The 15,410-nt window shown below is 35.2% G+C and overlaps 1 long non-coding RNA gene across 3 annotated transcripts; it reads left to right on the forward strand.

Moving 5' to 3' along the window:
- The first annotated feature begins 6 nt into the window (after positions 1-6).
- On the forward strand, positions 7-14,684 carry LOC134163712 (uncharacterized). 3 transcript variants are annotated; one of them, XR_009964808.1, is made up of 5 exons: positions 7-405; positions 1,411-1,771; positions 9,040-9,272; positions 13,102-13,167; positions 14,638-14,684. It is a non-coding gene; the product is annotated as an uncharacterized LOC134163712 (long non-coding RNA). The 3 variants fall into 3 exon arrangements; XR_009964809.1 differs by lacking the exon at positions 7-405 and adding an exon at positions 4,068-6,267 and having other exon boundaries at positions 482-1,771; XR_009964807.1 differs by lacking the exon at positions 7-405 and having other exon boundaries at positions 482-1,771.
- The last annotated feature ends 726 nt before the right edge of the window (positions 14,685-15,410 follow it).

The raw sequence follows: 15,410 nt of genomic DNA on the forward strand, positions 1-15,410 counted from the left end.
GTACTTCCAGGCAGTTGCAGTGTACAAAATTATTAGGGAAAGTGTAGTTTGCGTGAAGACCCCTTTTGAGGAGAGCCCGTTAGGAAAACCCAGTTTATCCACACGTGTTTAAGTGTCTGCCCTGTCAAGAAAGAAAGTGGAAGCTTCAAGCCAAACTGCTAACACTGCTGGTTTGTCTACTCGGGTTGTATTGGTAGAATGTTGCCTTTTGCTGGGTCTTGGGCCACTGAAGGTGGTTGGGGTTTATGTAGCTTAGACTTTTGAGTGTATCTTGCAGCTTTAAGCTGTACAAGATCTGCATTCAGAACATGGGAGATGGTGTGTGGCAGTATTTTTACGATTTTCATTTCGGAAGAAATAAACTTTCCCTTTCTGTAGGATTGAGCTGCTAATTGGAAAATACAGGTTTGATTTAGTTTTGCTTCGTTTTGTTATTTGTTTGGGTTGTTTGTTGTTGTTTGGGGGTTGTTTTTGTGTGTATGTGTATTTAGGTTTGTTAGGGGCAACCGATACTCAAATTTTGTCTTGATTTAGCTTTGTTCCTATCCTAAAAAGTTGTCATAAGGACCACTAATAAGGTTGCCTTTTATCTGTAATGAGGATGGTTTGTAGCCTAGAGAACAAAGATCCTTGATAGTAAATGATGTGGAAACAAAAGCAAGAAAGGAGCTTGTTCTTAGGACTGTTTGTTATTTGGGTGTTTCCACTGAGCTTTAGAAGCAAACTTACTGACTTGTTTTTCTGCCCTTATTAGAGGTGGTTCATAAGTAACTTCTATTGCGTTAATTTTCAGTTCACAGAATTGCAGTGTTTTCAGTGGTTGTGTCAGCTTTGCGCGGCTTTTTGATTTGTCACGTGCAGGTTTCCCTTATCTAAAACTTGTGTACAAGTTCTTAACTTTTTTAAATGTGTAGGAAAGGAGGTGGTGAAAGGTATTGTGGTAAATAGTCCTTGTCAGCTAATTATTTTCACATTGTTCTGTAGGCTAGAACACTATTTCATTGACAAAAGTTGAATGAAAAATACAAGTAACCAGTTTGCTCAAGTGTGTAGACTTAGATCAAAATAAGGTAAATGCAATTAGCTCCTATCCTGCCTTCCCTTTACTCAATTACCAACTGCTTGCAGTATATATTTGGAATGTATTGGATACCAACTATGGGACATGACAGTGTGAGACCAAAGTGGGTCATTCCATGGGTTCAGTCACACAGATGTCTTTGGAGTAGCACCATAGCTGGCCTCTTTCCTAAACAAGGCTGGATTTCAGGAAACTATCCAACAATATGTCAGCAAAATGCTACAAATAACTTAATCAGTATGCTTAATTTCTTAGTCTTTATTATGAAAGAAAACTGGGCATTTTTGTTTGCACTTTCTAATGAATGAAATCATTTGTACTGTTTACAGACACTTTACCTGCTTCAGCAGTTCTCTACAAGATTTTTCTTTGCTTCAAATCCCTTCTGGAGGCAAGAATAACCATGCTGCCTGAGGGTGTTCAAGAAGAGTAAGAACAAGAGTCACATACCCTATTCCAGTATTCTCATACAGGTAAATGGTGAGCAGTTGAAGCAAAATCTGTTTGTCGCAGGAAATAAAAATTTGCATGCTTTAGAATGAGAGAGTTCTAGCAGATATGAAAGTGGCAATTACAGTAATAAAAGGTTAACTGTCTTGTTTGTTCTTGCATAGCAGATGGGGTGCCATCAGAAGAGTCATATTTGAGTAACATCAGTAAAAAAAAAAAAAGTTTTGGATGGATTCAAAGGTAACTTTTTGTCTATCTTCACAACCAGAAATTTCACTAACTTTGCTAGTTTCATATTGAAAGTTTCATATTAAATGTTGGTTGTAGACTTGCATCTGAAGAGAGATACATAGAGAAAACTTAATACCTGTGTGGTAGGAAATGTGTGATTCATGGACTTTGCAACAAGGTCATATTCAAGTGTGTATACATGATAGGTGCAAGTTTTTATTTAAAATCTGTGAAGTATGGGTGAGGGAGACAACAAAGAAGTTGGTTAATTTTCTAAGCTTCTTCTAAATCATCTTTATACATAATTTTAACATTATTTTTAGGATATATAAGAACAGTAATAAACACTGTATTGTGCCTTCCTGAAACGATCTATGTTTTTTGAAATTACCAATTTCATAGCAAGTGGAGTCAAATTTATTATGTGTTGAATTTAAAGTTTTATTGAAAAAAAGTGATCTAAGGCAGGAATCCAGTACTGTGCTTTAGTACATTATATTATTCAGAGTATTAGCTATTTGAGAATATGTAGATGACCAGGGTAATCTTTTTCCTGTGCCTAACATTATTAATAGTGGTGCCATAAATGATAAATATTTCTGTATTAAAGTTAAAATATCAGGTTCGGTTTAGTGTTCTCTATCAAAATATGTCAGTTTTGCTAAAATGTTCCTAGGATGTACTAGTACTGGATTGTCTCAGAAGCTAGGCTAGTTATCCCAGTAGGAAATTAGGGGTCTCCACAGGACTTTGAATAACTGTGCCCTTTGTCTGGCTAAGCCCCTTGAAGTACAGGTTAACTCTGAGATTGTCTCCAGTTCAGAGACTTCAGAGTCTGAATATCCATTAGACAACACGTTCAGGAGGAAAATTGATCCATTCAGTGGACAGAGAACTAATTCCTTTCTGTGGTAAACAGGCTTTCTTCTGGGAACAGAAATGGATTTTGAAATACTCTGCAAATGGAATTACACTTGTTTCAGCACCTTCAATTTAAGCCGTCAGCCATGTTACATGAAGCATTTGTCAGTTGTTACCCGTTGCTTAAAGCATTGTTTGAGATAACGTCCAAATATCAGTAACACTTACATGTGAAGATGTTTTTTGTAGTGATTCCAGAAGTAATGTGGAAAGTTGTAAAACTGAGGTTCTAGCTGAATGTGAGAATTTTAAATATTGTACAAGTTGAAACAAATTCGTGTTCCCCTTTGAATTGCCAATATGAGCAATTATGTTTCTCTTCCTCATTTCACCAGAAGTTGCAAGAAAATGCTTCTTTTTCTTGGACTTAAGTGGTATGCTGTACAGCTTGATGTATCTTGGTAGTGACTAAGTAGGTGAGAGCTGAGGCTATTGTTTTATCCCAAACTGTTGAAGAACTTCTCAGCCTCTGAGTTAACAGATCTGTGAGTGGTTGAATAATTGTTACTGGAAGAATCGGTGGGTATGATTCTGTTGGGAATGCTAACTGTAGCTCTAGCCATAGAAACCCCATATGTGTTTCTGTTAAATAGAGGGTGTGCAGCAAATATGTAGGACTTCACAATAATCCTCATGCATTGGAGCTGCCTACTACAAAATAGCCATCTGCTGATCATTAGTTTGAGAGATTCTCAAGTTTTATGGATCATATTTTCAGCCTTCACAATGCTTTAAAGTAAATATTCATGTATCATATATTATTTTTAGCAGGGGATATGAAAGTTTCTGTATCTGCATGAAGATATTGTACCAGTATTCTGTTCTCACAATAATAGGAGGTAATGTCGATAAAGCATGTGTTCTTTTAAATAGGTATATTTTTATAAAATATACCATAACATAAAGAATCTAAGGAATTATTAACATGATCTGAGCTTAATTTTAATTCCAAATTTGTGAATAAGTTAGTATACTCAGAATGTCACATTTTTTGTTTATATCCTTCCCTGTTTATGCCAAGACAGTACATGATATAACAGGAAAGAAATGAAAAGTGTGGCACAGTTGTCAAGCTTCAGTGTCACTAGAGGGCTGGCTCTATAAGATGCTATTACATGTAACACATGAATTAGGTGAATCCCAGAAGTTTTCTTTTATTTGTGACATGTCTATCTATGTAAGCACTTTTACAAAGTCAACATTTACCTAGAAATCTTCATTTCAGTCATCTCTTTAAAAACAGAGATGAAACCTGATGAAAAGCTGTTTCACTGGCATAAGGTATCAATACTTAGATTGATTGGTTTGGAGACTAAGGGGAGCCAGCTAAAAATTGTGGTAAAGAACTATGCATCCCTTAATTAACATTTCTTTCCTTTATAAGTAGCTTCAGCTGTGTTCAGCCATTCCAAAGCTGGAGAGCAGACTGGCAGGTTCTCTTTATTTCCTCCCTTTGCCTTAATACAGAAGAATCTGAATTTGGTGTTTTTCCAGGCAGGCTGCAGAAGGTAGATTTGCATATGTTGCAAATCTGAGATGTGTTCTCTGTAATACTGCAGAGTTGGAGGAGAGGTATTTAGATAATTTTCTGTTGAGATAAAGACTTTGTTGTTAGTGAGATGCTTAGGTACCTGTGCTCTGATTATTTAGCATTATGTATTATTTTGTATTAAATTCAGGTGTTTTCATGGTTGCTAAATATAAGTATCAGCTGCTAACATCTTATTCATATGCAAAGAGTAACTTTTTTGCTTGTCTATAGCACTGCAAAAGCAGGGAGTGAAACTTGTAAGTGTACAAATGAAGTAGGAAGTTGGTAGGTTTAACCTAGAAATTATTTTCTTTAGGAAATGCTAGTCTAAAGTGAGAGATTTGTTTTTTTACTTGAGGCATACCTACAAAACAAAAATCAGTAGCTGAGCAAATTAGTATTTATATTTATTATTTAAACAATCATCTTTTTTTACCTTTCCAGAACTTCTGCAACAAGATGTGATTCTTATTTCATAATTGTTGCAATAGAATTCTTGGGCTGTTTTCCAGAATGTAAATTTGACAGGGGTTCCTCAATGTTTCAGTGAAAAGTACTTGAAAAACCTTCAGGAAGTGGACTCAGCAAGTGTCAGAGGGCAGTTTCCTAAGGTCTTAAAATGTTAATAATTCAACTGGAGAAATCAGAAAACATTGAATAAATTCTGATAATTGCCTCATAAGTAAATATAGTTTTCATTGCCATGAAAAGTGTTGGTGCTTGTGTTTATCAGCTTTAAAGACCTTCTGTCTCCATCTGTTTATATTGCTGCTGTGAATGATGACTGATGTTGCCAACTGATTGATTACTTCAGGTCTGTGACAGAACAGATACAAAAAGCTCTTCATGTATACAGGAGATAATGTCCTTATTTCTTATTCAGACAGTCTATAAATATGCAAAAGTTTTGTGTGTCACATATTGGTACTGTTAATCTAATATATTGCTAATAGGCATTGTCAGATAATATGACTAAGAAATATAAAATATGCTTTTTATAACACTTATTTCCCGTAATGCTGCTTCTGGTTTTCAGATGGCTAGGACAAAAGGTAACTTTCTCTGGAGTCTGCAGGTCTGGTCTGAAACTTACTGAACTCAGTAACAAATTAATCTGATTTCAGTGACCTTTCAGTCAACATGGCTTTTGCTGGTCATTGTGAGGGCTGTTCCTTTCTCATTTCCTTTATCAGTGAGAATCTGTTAAAGCAGCTATTTCCTGTCTTTGTGGAATGATCTTTACCTTTTACTTGTTTTAAACTCATTTCTACTTTAAAAGACAAAAGAGGGAATGATACAGTTACCAAAGCCAGTATATTTGAGATTCCTATCTAACTGCTAAATGTGTTGAAATGAGCTGATGAAAAAGCTAATGGAAAGTCTGACAGGTATACAGGCATAAAAACCTTCACTGTGAGCTTTGTTGCTTTAAATAGGTTATGAACAAAAGTACTTTATTTTGTAGCTATTATACCACTTTTTTAAAGAATTGCTATCTATTTTAGTCAACACAACAAACGAGGGAGTAGACAGTATGATTTGCCAGGAGTGTACTGAGTATTGTTTGAAAGTAATATTTATAATTGAAATAGATGGTTTTTTGCAACTCTTGGTGGCCTTGGCTGAAAATTATACCCGAGGTCTTAACAGCCTGGGATCACAGCATCAGGGACTGTAAACCAGTTTTTTCTTGCTTTAATACTTAACTGGTGATCAAGAGCTGTTAGCATAAACACAGTGTGTATTGTTTAAATAACAAACATTAAAGCTCTTAGGAACCAGGGAATACTAGTCTTCAGCAGTGGTCTTGTTTGCTTTTCTGTTAAGAGATTCAACTTTATCCTTTTTCACTTTGGCAAACTGGTTATGGAAATCCATATTGTTAAAATATGTTTGAATGCTTAATCCTTTGTGAAAAAATGGTGAAGAATTAAGAATTGCCTCTCATGTTTATTGGTAGAAAAAATAGGTGGTGTTCATCAGAAAAGTCCAGGAGTATATTGACTTAGTCATCTTCAATAAACATCAAGATTGTTCATGGTGCCCACTGGGTGTAGGTAACCAGTGCAAAAAAAACCACTATTATAGCTCAACTCAGAGAAATCTGGGATGAGCTATAATTAGGTCAGAATGAAAAATACTTGTTTTAATTAAACTGCCCATCTTGAGCACATTTGAACAATTTTTGAAAACACTGTATTAAAAAAAAAGAAAAAGAAGATAGATTTTTGCACTCTTTGGTCAGTTTTCCAGTTAAACAGCTTGGTTTATTAATACTGCCCTTCTATGGAGATTAATCATGTCATATGTGGTGTTTAAGTGCCTATATGGCAGCCATGTTTAATGTATAGGCATGCAGTGATGCCTATAAGTGACACATAAGTGTCACATAAGTCACATAAGTGACCCCTTATGGAGTTGTGGCAAAACTTGTGTGCACAAAATCTATCTTGGAATGTTTTCTGGAGGCATTGTTGCTGTCATTGTTACTTGGTGCTGGTGTGGGAGCAGTAGATGCCTTAAGGAGCAAGGGTGGGATGGTCCTAGTGGTGTCCAGAGACATGATGAGCATCCAAGGGATGCGCATGTCAGTTGACATGAAAACAGTTCGCAGTTGCTGCCATAAACCTGCAGCACTACCATAGAATTTGCCTTAGTTAAACATTTCTTTTGATTAACAAGCTGAAGATACTGTGCTGTTTAAAGTTTTATTGGTTATTATTTATTGTCTAATCTTGTCAACGCTGACAAGATAAAGCAGAACAGGTAAATAAAACATTATTGCTTCTTTTTTTTCCTTTGAAAGTCAGCAAGTTGACTTATTATGAAATCCTGTTAAGGTAGAGTCTCTACACATCATTAACAGATTTTCAGATTTCAGGAGGAGCATTATATTGCTGTCATCTGAGTGAGTTAAAATAGTCCTGGAGTTTGTAAAAGCTTATCTTGATTTCTTTTGTTTTGTCTTACCAGCTTTTCAGATAAGCTGGTGTTTATGTTTAATTTAGTAAAGGGAAACTCACTGGCTGTTTAAATAATGTATGCTTTTAGATTGTACCATTACCATTACAGATCAGCTTTCTTGAACAGAGAGTGTATGCCATGTGTTCATCTCGGGTTTATAGTCTGCGTGAGCATTATGGTAGTTATAGAAATAAATGTTACACTGGGCTATATAAGCAGAAATTTAGATCCCTCCTTATGTAACAAATGTTTCGTGAAGGTAATAAGGGAGAAGGAAGGAAAAAGAAGCCAGTCTTCTTCATTGTTCTGTTCCCCCTGTATACTTTATGCCTTACCTACCTACTACAACCCATACCTGTAGTGCAAGTCCTTTAGTGTTATTTAGTTCTAGGTTTGCTATGTCTTGTTAACAAAAAGAAGAAAGGTATCTTATTTGGCAAAACTTTGTATTTTCAGCACTTTTTTTCTCCCAGAGCGTATGAGTATTAAAGTTACGTCAGAATATAGCACTTAAATTTTAAAGAACTTAATGTAATTCTCAGTGTTTTGAAAATTAAGGCTTAGCTGGTGGGTAGGTTCTGCATGATACATAAGGTAAGAGAAAACCTCTTTCAAATAGTGTATGATGCTTAAGAACTAAATGAAAAAGTAATACTGGGTGCCCTGTGTGAATACCAACTTTGAATCATTTGATTATTTTATGCTGGCATAAGCAAGCACCTGAGACCTCAAGTAAGGAATAAAAACTTTTGATGGAAGACAATAAATATTATATTGCAGGAAGAAAAGTTGAGATTAAAAGGATAGTTTTGTGACTTAACACAAAGTATTACACACTGGGGAATGATAGTGCAGTTTTAAGGTGTGAGTATGAAAGATTCACACAGAGTTCTCCGCTTGTTTCAGCTTACTGTATATGCCAAAGTGACTTAAACTTTCCTAGCTTCAGTTCCCATAAGGAAAACAGATGATAATTTATTCCCTACTTCTATAAAAGTCAACAAAATACATTATCATTTGGAACTGAGGTGGTTATACAGACTTTTATGGTCCTCGTATCTGAATGGAATTTCTGAATGTCAGAAACTACAGTATTTCTTCTTAAGGAGATACTCAAGGAATTTCTCAAGAAATAGAGAACTAGAGAAATAGTATTAGATTGTAATCTAAGTTGTAAGTAAAATATTTCATGTTTTGAATGTTAATCTTTTATCAGATAATATTAAATTTACTCTGCTTTTTCCTTGTTAGGAAAAGAAACAGCAAGCTCTAATGGAACTGCAGTTAGTTCATTTTATGTTGAAGATAATGAAAAATAAAGTTATATAGTATTTTCCAGGTTCTGTTGGATTAAAAGAATCCAAAGAAATTAAAAATAAGTGTTAGAGAAATCAACAGAAGTTCTCTTGAAATAACAGATATTTGTATCTGCATCCATATGCTGCTTCAATGCACCAGTTTGGATAAGAGGAGTGATTGTCAAATACATTACATATGGGTGTTTTTCAAGCAGAGGTTTTTTAAATTATTTCCCCACTATGTCCTTAATATGTCTGGAAAAAAAAAAAATCATCTTTCAGCAAGTCTTCATCCAGCAAATTTGATGATGACAGGTGAAGGGAAAGTAATAGAACTTGACCTATGACTATATTGGTTATAAAAATTTCTGAAATGCAAAGTAAGGTGAAATTACTCAGCAAAGGAATTGGATGCTTAGATTGGCATGAGTTCTTTGGGAATGTGCCAGTGTAGATATGATTGTGCTTTTTTGCTGAGAATATCGGATCAGCTTCTTTAACACAACGTAATTTCTTGAACTTTGTTCATACTTGTTTTTTTCTGTTTTGTTTTCCCATCCCAGATCATAAAAGAATATAAAATCTGGAGATTACGTGGGCCAAGGTGACTTTTATCAGATCTGTAACTGCATGGACTGCTAACTGTAATTGATCTTTTGGGAGTACAGATATTGCAGTTTAGTTATTCCCCTGTCTTCCTGTGTATAGCAATGTAACCCCAGTGGACAGAGCTCTGACTTCAGTCATGAGACTTTCATTCTCACAGTAGGAGAATCAGTATTAAGTACACTATGAGGTGAGCATTTCTTAAATCTTTAGTTTTTCTTCATTATATTAAGGATATATTGACTTAGAAGCAATTTATAGTTTTACTTAAGCTTGGATCAGCTTCTCCATGAAGACAAGTAGATAAATAGTTAAACCTCTTCCGTTTCCATCCTTAATTCTTCACACTTCAGGAGCTTTGAAAGTTACATACCTTAAAATTTCATGGTTCCTTCACGATTGTGTATTGTTGGTTTTGTCAACATGGTTTGTAGAGTACCAGTATCTCTCTGAAGAAAGGGACTTTCTTCTAAGTGGGTTCATGGTGTATGTGAACATCTTAAACATGCACGTACTTTGCTGGACTTTCAGAGCACATGATGGAAGAGTTAGAGTGAGCAGAATATTCCTCGGTATTAAAATGAGTGAGGGGGAAATAATTTATCTTGAAGTCTTTTCAGATTAGCTGTGAGTCGCACACATAGGGCTGGTCTCAACCCATTAGTGTAATACACTTCAAAAATGAGTACTGTGTCATACCACGAGTAATAAAATCATTTGTAAAGGTTGTGAATTAAAGACAACTGAGTGAAGGTACACAGCAGTAATCCTACTAGCATGGTACAGAAAATAATTGAGGTATTGCCTCTAACATAAAAACAATGAAGAAAATTACTAATCTTTAGTGAGAACACATGTACAAGAAAATTTTGTCAGTGGTTATGCTGCTATGCACTGTGACTTACAACAGTAGAAGGAGACCCAAGATGGCTTGTAGCACCATGCTTATTTTTTGTTCTGCTTGAGGTGTTTTCAGACAGCTGGCTTACAATGGAAAAGGGTAGATATATGTGCAGGCCATATAAACCAGTGTTTCAAGCATTTTACTCACAGATTTTATTAAATTATGATGATTTCATTTTTGTGGGTAGAAATCAATCTACACATTTTGAAGTATATGTTTTTGAGTAGTCTAAGTGAATTGCTGCCTTAAAGTGTGAGAGAAAAGTTAGTTCTCTGACATAGGGAAATTTGCATCTAAAAGGCACATTTGACTCGGTCAGCTGTGTTGATAGTTACTCAGTGTCACCTGTTCTCTGTTAAAGCTTAACCAATTTGCTAAACTAGCATCCATCTGAACCATTAAAATGTAAAGTCTTATATATTAAAAAGCTAATGCTAATTTCCTTTGTGTATCATATCTTGCTTTTTTGCTAGGTAAGTACTAAAGTTTGTTTCCACAAATTTTGCTGTAGTTTTTACTAACTTAAAATACTCTGAAATTTTATCTTGGTTTTTCTGTGGTGATCTGGTAAATTAACAACTTTACTGCTTAGACATAGTACTTGTGAAAGAACATTTACTTGGCTGACATTCATACAGTTTTATAAAGAAGTTTGTAGGTATGTTGCTTCTGTAGCCACAATAAAAAGCAAGTGTGTGCAGTGAACCATCTGTGATCTTTGTAGTGCTATTCACTATTATACAGAGCCAGCTTGGCCCAAGTCTGAAGGTTATATTTCCTTAAGGGGGCTTTATCTCTGAAAAAAAGCATAAACCTCTCATCTTCTAGACAGAACTGCATATCATTTGCAGTTGTTAAGGCTGAAGGTGGGGGTGTCTAGTTTGTGCAATAGGAAGATCTTAAAATAACCTCAAATTCTTTGCATTTTCAAGAACAGAAATACGAGAGATTTGGATATAAAACTCAGTACTGTCATGTAGTTAATGTCTGTCATATTTAGTGTATCAGGTCACCAGCTACTTCAAACCTCACAAAAATATGCTAATGATACCGCATGGGGTACGTAGTTGTGTACTGCAGAAATGGATAAAATGTGCAGAATGGGACTCAGGGTGGAGAATAGAAAAGGTTTTGTGCCATACTTGTGCCAATTCTATCAAAAAATCCTTGCTTTTCTGGAGAGATACTGCATAAAGACTGAGGAGGTAAATGAATACCTGATTGAATCTAAAGAAGTCTTGTGGACTTGTAGGCCATCTGGCTGCTTCTGGAGCTGCCTGTGTATTTGCCAGTTTTGCACAGCCTTGGAGCACCTTTAGGTTTAGTAGTAACTTGGGTGCTGCTAGTATGACTTCCGTGAGTGGGTGGCTGTTAATGAAACAGTACCCCACGTGCCTTAATTGTAACAGGAAGTGTGGTTTCTGTTTAAGTGTACTGCTAACATATACCCTTAGGGAGAGTGAAAGACATTTCGCTAACACTACTATTTAGTGTTACTGATTTGTCCCACACAAGTAAATTTGTATCCCACAATGATACCTTTTCAACACCCTGTCTCCCACGGTACAAAAGTACAAGCACAGTCTCGCCTACCGCTGTTGTCCAGAGCATTAATGATACCCCTTTTTTTGGCATGTGCAGTCAGCATTTACTTTTTGTTATAAAACTTCACCTTTTTTGAGTGAGGCTTTTGTAAAGGTGAAAAGTAATAGTGATGGCTTTGTATGTTAAGTATTTTTTCTGTGGAAACCACATACAATATGGCAGATTAGATCCTCTTTCCTAAGCCAGTCAGGCAACTGCTACTGAGAGAGCAGCCTTTGTTTACGGCTGCCTTGTGTGCTATAACAAGTTAATCCCAGTGATGTATGCAATTGTTGTGGAAGATGGATTCTGATAACTTTCATAATGATTTCATCCTAAATAATACACACACCCCCCAATTTATTTAATTAATAAATTATTTTTTCACCCTGAAAAATACATTGGATTTGTGCAGGAAGATGTGCTTGATCAGTATTATAGTACCTGTTGAGCTGTACCATACAGTGATGTTCTGGCATTTGTGTTACTAAGTCAAAGCTGAAAGGTATTTGCTATTCTGGAAACAGATTTTACAGAAATCCAATCAAAGCCCAGTGAATTATTGCTTGTTTTAGAAAGTTTTATTTTCGTGATTGGTCAAAAAAACAAACAAACAAAAAAAAACAAAACAAAAAAACCCACCACAAAACCCAACCAACCAGTTTAAGAGAAGACTTTTGCTAGAAGAAAATAAAAGTTGATGCTAACCTGATAACTTGGCCTTTTTTTGTCTTCTGATCCTAATAAATCAAATCTGCAGGCTTTTCAATGGAAATAGGGCTATTATAATCATGTTTCTTTGACTAGTTGCCCCACTTTCACCTTGGGTCCTGTATTGTTTCATCAACCTCATTTTATCAGAAGATTTACGTCCTAAAATAGATTTTGTAAATGTTACCTTCGGTTAATTTTCTGCAGGCTTAACCATTTTTCATAAAAAAGCCATGATGAAGTCATTCTAATATTGAGTATTTTGAATACACTGAAATATCTGGAAGCATATCTTTCTTGCCAGAAGATATAGCAGTTCAGTTGTTTAAAAAGTTCTCAAAAATAAGGGTTTGGAGAATGAGTGTTTTTCAAAAAAACCCGTGCACAGCACTTTTGTCTATCTTTGACCTTTTACCTTTATTTTTCTTTCCTACTCAAAAGGTCACTGTTCCTCAGAACTTTAAACTTTTAGTTTGTAGCAGCCACTGTATGTTCAGATCTTTTTAATTGTAGTTTTATATGTTGCAAAACAAAAATCAATAAATAGAATTTACTTAAAAGGAGATGTCACAGGGCACAAAGGCAGTAAGAAAAGGATTATGAAGTTAATCACAAAAGCCTACTACCTTTGCTTCAATTTTCAAACACAATGAAGACCATCTCAGTGGCTGAATTGAAAATGTATCATCTGTATTCATATTTTTGCATCATTTGGTTCCATAAAATAATCCTTTTGAAGTAGAATTGCTGATGCAACTGCTGAGTGGATGCTTCCATATGATCCAAGCTTGGTTTTACAGAAGAAATGTCTTTATTTCAGATCAAGGAAAAAAAATTCCAGTTAGAGCACAACTTCAGAAACCACAGGCCTCGATCCCGCAGGAAAGTAGGTACACATTAAATGTTAACAGTGCTATTTGATTGCTAGCCTTAGTAGTTTATTTTAATAGTTATGAAGAACAACTTAGTGTTTCTAGCCTTTCATTCAGTATTTTGATATAACTTCTGAAAAGTGTCAGGCTGTATGAAACTTCTCAAAACACTGATTTTGGTTTAAACTGTTGATCTCGCTGCTTATGCTGCAGGAATATTTAGGAAGATTTCTATTGCAATGCCTAAATCATAGGTGTTTCATATTCAAGATGCTTTGTTACTGAAAGCCCTGCAGATAAAGAAAAAAAAAATTTGGATACGTGTTATTTCATGGCTAATTATTGCTGAATATAGCTTTTGTGTATTTGTAAACCACCTGTACCTGTCCTGAGGGCAACAGGTATTGTAGTCCCCTGGTAATAGCGATTGACAAGAACTAAATACTGAATGGATTAGTATTGCTGCTATTTAATATACAGAATAAGTACTAATAGAAATTACTTTATGGTCAATAATGATCTACATTCAGATAGCATTTAGAGATAACTTTATACTAATGATTACAGGTACTTTTGTAGGCAAGTGAAAGCTTGTGATTTTCATAAATTTAGATACTGATTAGTGGGATTCTTGCTATATCACTGTGAATGGCTAGTGACTGCTTCTGTAGACAGTATTCCAAAAACATTATTATTTGAGCCAAGTACTAATCTTGAAGAAAAATTATCTTTGGTTAAACAGGTCAGTTAGAGATAGGATTAGTCTTTGCATGAAAGCTTGTATTAAAATTTAGATAAAAGGTATTTGGTGATTGTTCCCATCAGCAAACAGAAGCTTAAAAAAATAAGTCTTGTTGCTACCTGTCCTGTCCATTTGCCCATATGTACATGTACTTTCTTCCACATGTAAGTTCTCTTAATTTCTTGTTAGGTCCATTAGCCTAGTGTAAAGCAGTTCACATAAGTCTCAGTGAGCTGCCATCCACTTACAGGTATAATCTTTTAAGCCTGATGATATGATATATCCCTCTGTCTTATGTAGAATCTAAGATTGGTTTAGCTACAAGTTGCTTAGCTTGATTTCTAGCAGTTTTTACTTTCCATTGGGTTCCTCTTAATACTTATATTTTTCTTACTGATTTGGTGGATAGGTGATATTGCTGGTGCCAGCGTGAGCTGTTGGCATAAAGATCATCCTTCTCTTTTCTGGCAAAAGTTGCAAGCAAACATGTAGTGTGTTCACTTCATCCCAGAGCTGTTTCAGATTCTAAGTATATGAAACTGTTCGTACACTGCTTGCTGTTTCTTCAATTTTTCAAGGTTATTGTACAGCTGCAGTACCTGGCTTTTAAAAAGACACAGTTGAATTTTGAAGTAGCATGGTAAAAGTGCCAGAAGAGTTTCCTGGGATGTAAAGAGAAAGGATTATTTCTTTTCCCTTTTTTATTTGTTTTTTGTTGTTGTTGTTGTTGTTGTTTGGCAAGTGTCTGAATAGATGTGCTACTGTACCAATATATGTGAAGAATTGAAAGCTTTTGCATACTGTAGGAATCAAGTTAGTAACTACTTACTGCTTAGGATGTTTGTCACCAAGCCGTGTTAAATCAAAGCTGCAAATTAGAAGAATATACTGGTTTTATCCCCAAAAACTTCAGGGTAGGGGGTGTATGAGTATTCTTGAGAGGAAAAGGAGTTACAGTTTTGCATTATATTGTTCTTATCCTTTGCCTTCTGTTGTTTGTTACTTCTGTTATTTTATTTGTAGCTTGAAGCTATAGTTTTACAGGCATAAAGAAACTTGCCCAGAGGTAGAATTAGTGTGGTTTCTTTCAGTGTTAGAGGGCTTAAGTAAAGACTTGATGAAACTATATTTGTATGTGAATTTTTTTTTTTTAAACCAGGGATTTAGGCATCTGGCTGCTATTAAATTCAGGAGTGATAGGAAGCTGAAGCCATATCGCCCTTTTTAAATTACTTTGGCCTAATGCTTAACTGATTATCATGGTGAGTGAATAGTGAAATACAGAATGAAAATAATGAATACTTTTAAGGTATTTTAGGGGTAATTTAGGGCCATATATATAGCATAACACAATGTTCATAGAGTATTTAACTACTGGAGGAGGATTTGTAAAGCTGTTTTTAGTTTTGTCCTGTGCATAGCAAATGACTAGAGATTAACAAACTGCTAATGACATAGTTGTTCATTTTGAAAACCTTTAAATTTAGAATTCCTGTCTTACTCTTTAGATCAGGG

The sequence above is a fragment of the Pezoporus occidentalis genome, unplaced genomic scaffold (assembly GCF_034315485.1).
Source record: "Pezoporus occidentalis ecotype Australia unplaced genomic scaffold, CSIRO_AGI_Poc_V1 ctg204, whole genome shotgun sequence".
NCBI lineage: Eukaryota > Metazoa > Chordata > Aves > Psittaciformes > Psittacidae > Pezoporus > Pezoporus occidentalis.